The following is a 4076-nucleotide window of genomic DNA, read 5'->3' as shown; positions in this document are numbered from 1 at the left end:
TTGTCAACGGGTTATCATGTGTAACATGGCGGCCCAAAAGAAATATGGGTAATGGAATAATATGAGAAATGTTAAAATTGAAGATTGCAAATATTCCTCAAAAAGTACTATGTATAAAATTCAAACAAAATAATGAATATTCTGGTGATCACTTTGAAGATGAATATGCCAACCAAGTTATGGTTCACACTTCACCCAAGCATTATTCAACAGGCTATTACCAGCCATGAGCTACTTTGTGGTGATCATTCTTGGCTCAAGGCTTCTCGCTTTGTCTGTTTCTATATATTTATAAACTAATTGAGAACCTGTATTAGTGAACTAAACCCACGTGATGAATAATTGAATCATGTGATCCTGAAAATTGCAAATGTGCCTTGATTAGATATTGTTTTAAAACAACACAAAATAGCAAACATGGTAAGCTGGCTTTAAGCTCATTGTAGTTTTTTTCTTTTTGACATGCGCTAATTAAACAATTTTCTATCATATACAACATGTGAACATACTCATAAACTTCTCACTAATTTCTATCACTAATTGACACCTGTTGGCCCAATATTTTGGCCCAAGAAAGAAAAACGCATTCAGCCCAAAATACTCAAGGTAGTCGAATTCTTACTAAAGAAAGGAAAAGGAAAACGCACCAAGTCAAGGGGGCAGCCAAATTCGACAACAACAATTACTACTAAACACAGGCACATGTAACACGTGCCACATTGACCAAGTCAAATTCTTCCCACGATGGTCGAAAACGTGGCCAGGAAACGGTTGAGGCAGTTGAGAAACACGACCCCCACCACTACGCATGAAACTTCCGGAGCAAGCATCAGATCGTGGGGAATCAGACCCACTAACCCGTCTGACAAGGAAGAAAATCGCCAGGGACACGCAAGACGTGGAGCTCTATAAATAGGAAAATCTGATTCAGAAAAGAGGTTCCCAACTCAAACTCTGAAAAATTCACTAAAAGCTCTAATGTCCGCATCAATGAGACTCAGGGAGCGAGGCGTGATGATGGAGGAGTATGTTGCAGAACCAACATTTTTAGTTTTCTTGTATTAAGCTTGTTTAGTTTCTTGTCGAATTCTACATCTTTGATAGTGTTCATGTTATTTTGATTCATCTGACTTTATGTAATCGATCCTTATGTAATTAAATCCAGTTTTCTTCACCATTGTCGAAAAACACTAGTTCACACACGACACTTTGGCAAGACGTTTTCTCAAAAAGACCCTGAAATATAAACTTCCTTTAGTCGAACTAAGAGGATATTTGTTTACCAAAAATCCGTGTAAACAAATTGGCACGCCCGGTGGGACCGTTTTTGTGAAAACTAAGTTTTACAGAAGCGTTTTGTGTGTTTAGTTTATTGCATGCTATTCGGTATTTGTTACTTGCCTTGATTGTGATTTATATGCACCTCCTCCCAAGGGTCTAACGTGGGCAATCAGGGTAGCCCCGGAGGAAGTATGGCAAGCAATCGAGGAAGAACCTCCTCCCAAGGGTCTAACGTGGGCAATCAGGGTAGCCCCGGAGGAAGTAGAGGTAATAATAATGAAGAAGTGTCTACTGGGATGGGACCTGGCGCCACTATGCCAACCCAGAATGTGGCAATCTCTGCAGTTGCAGAAATGCCTGTATCTACATCAGTGCAGGCACAAATTGTTCCAACTATTACGAGAGGAGACATGCCTTATGGTATGCCTATGTCTGTAATGCAAGGCATACAGGGCTCATACTCGACATTCCCCGAGAATGTTCCCCCATTTAGCATACCCCCCTTTGGGGCAAACGGAACAATGTTGAACTTAGGGAGTCAAGTCAGCCCTCATGGCTCTATCCCTGGGTCCAGTTCACAGATTTATTTGTCTACAGGTATGAACATTGGTTCACTTCAAGCCATTAGGCAGCAAGTAGATGATAGTAACCATGAAATGGTTAACATGCTATCTCGACAGATAGGTGAACTAATTAACCCTGTACTCCAAAATAGTAATGCCAATAATCAGCATTTGGCACGTCAAATGGATCGTTTGGCTACAGCCCTGGGGGCACCAGTCGAAATGCAACCAGCACCAGGGATTAACCAAATCCCATTGCCTAACCATGTCCCTGCCCCTGTGCGCTATCAAGCGCCACAACGCCAAGATATGGGGGCAAACCCTTTGTTTGGGGGAGACGAGGCAATGCAACCACCATTGCAAAATGTGTACATGGTAAACAGGGAAGAACACGCTGATGGTGTGCTAGAAAGAATTCGACACCAGAACGCTGGGGGGCAGCAAAATGTTGCTGCCGTAGTGGAACAGTTGTTGAACCAACATGGCTTCAACGTGGGTTTCGCGAATAGACCCCATTTTGTGTCGGCCTTTACAGAGGAAGTTCTCGAATCAGAGCTTCCTCGAGGCTGGAAGGTCCCCAAATTCACTAAGTTCTCCGGGGATTCAGGAGAGTCTACTGTAGAACACATAGCCAGGTACCAAATCGAAGCAGGGGACTTAGCCATCAATGAAAACTTGAAAATGAAGTACTTCCCGAGTTCTCTAACTAAGAATGCATTTACCTGGTTCACCACCCTCGCTCCTAGGTCAGTCCATACATGGGCCCAGTTGGAAAGAATTTTCCACGAACAATTCTTTAGGGGAGAGTGCAAAGTGAGTTTGAAAGATTTGGCTAGTGTCAAAAGAAAGCAAGCAGAGTCCATTGATGATTATCTAAACAGGTTTAGGATGCTTAAATCTCGATGTTTCACTCATGTCCCTGAACATGAGCTAGTTGTCTTAGCCGCTGGTGGTCTAGAGTATTCTATTAGGAAGAAAATCGATACTCAATATATTCGAGATATGTCCCTACTCGCAGACAGAGTAAGGCACATCGAATTACTAAAGGCTGAGAAATTCGAGGAAAGGGCCAAGACCACTAAGTGGCCAAAGAAGGAGAAAGTAGCGTACATAGACACTGACCCAGTGTGTCAAAGTCCATGTGTCTATCGAGAAATCCCTACCGATGTTGACATAAATGATGTCAATCTGGCTGAACTCCAGCCAGGTGATCCTTATGTTTGTAAGGCATTGAAACCATATGAAAACAAACTTGGGGAAGAAGGCCCCAAGAATACCATTCCTGCAGTAAAAACTTATACTTTTGATGTGACCAAATGTGATGCAATCTATGATATACTTGTGTCTGATGGTTTGCTTGTGGTCCCTAAAGACCAAAAACTTCCTTCTCCTGAGCAAAGGAAAGGGAAGAAATACTGCAAATATCACAACTTTTTTGGTCATTGGACCTCACAGTGTGTTCGTTTCAGGGATCTTGTGCAGGGGGCATTGGATTCAGGAAGACTCAAGTATGATGAAAAAGCCAAAAACCAAATGAAGATTGACTCTGACCCATTGCAGATAGCTGAGGCCAACTATGTAGAGCCTTTCTACATTGGCATGGTCGACATTTCTGTAAAGCTAGATCTGGGTTTGACACTTGGAGAGGCGAAGGAGGAAAACATTGCTATGGAAGAACCAGAGGTCGAGAAAGAGGTGAGCTTAGAGGAGGTTTACCCCAAGGCCGGAGAAACTCTTGTTGAGTTTTTGTCCCGGAGCAAAGATGGCGAGAAAGAAGTCATGCTGTGCCCTCGATGCAGCGCCGTTTTCGACAAATCTGCAGCCAAAGCCTACCAAGATTCTGAAATGAAGAAGTATTACCAGAACAAAATGCCTGTGTCTAGGAGGTTGAAATACCCCCATGAGGAGTGGGTTGAAAGAGGCCAGGAACTCGATGACCATAAAGGCCAGAAGTCGAGGAATAAAGACAAGACTTACGTTCCTGATGCTGGGTTGCCAAAGAATCAATGGTTCAGGCCAGCACCTCCAAGACCAAAACAACACCAAAAGTGGCAGAAAATCGACTTGGGCCAGGGATCCTCTTACATCAACAACTCCCGTGTGTCGCGAAGCTATTCCTATGGCTCTGGGAACTACTATGCTCCTGAGCAAATGACTAGGACTCAGTTCAGGCGTTTTTTGAGGAAAAGGAAAGCTGAAAGGGAAAGAGGTGGCAAGTTCCGTTCACTATGG

Source organism: Lotus japonicus, chromosome 3, assembly GCF_012489685.1.
Source record: "Lotus japonicus ecotype B-129 chromosome 3, LjGifu_v1.2".
Classification (NCBI taxonomy): domain Eukaryota; kingdom Viridiplantae; phylum Streptophyta; class Magnoliopsida; order Fabales; family Fabaceae; genus Lotus; species Lotus japonicus.
Note: the sequence above shows the minus strand (reverse complement) of the source record.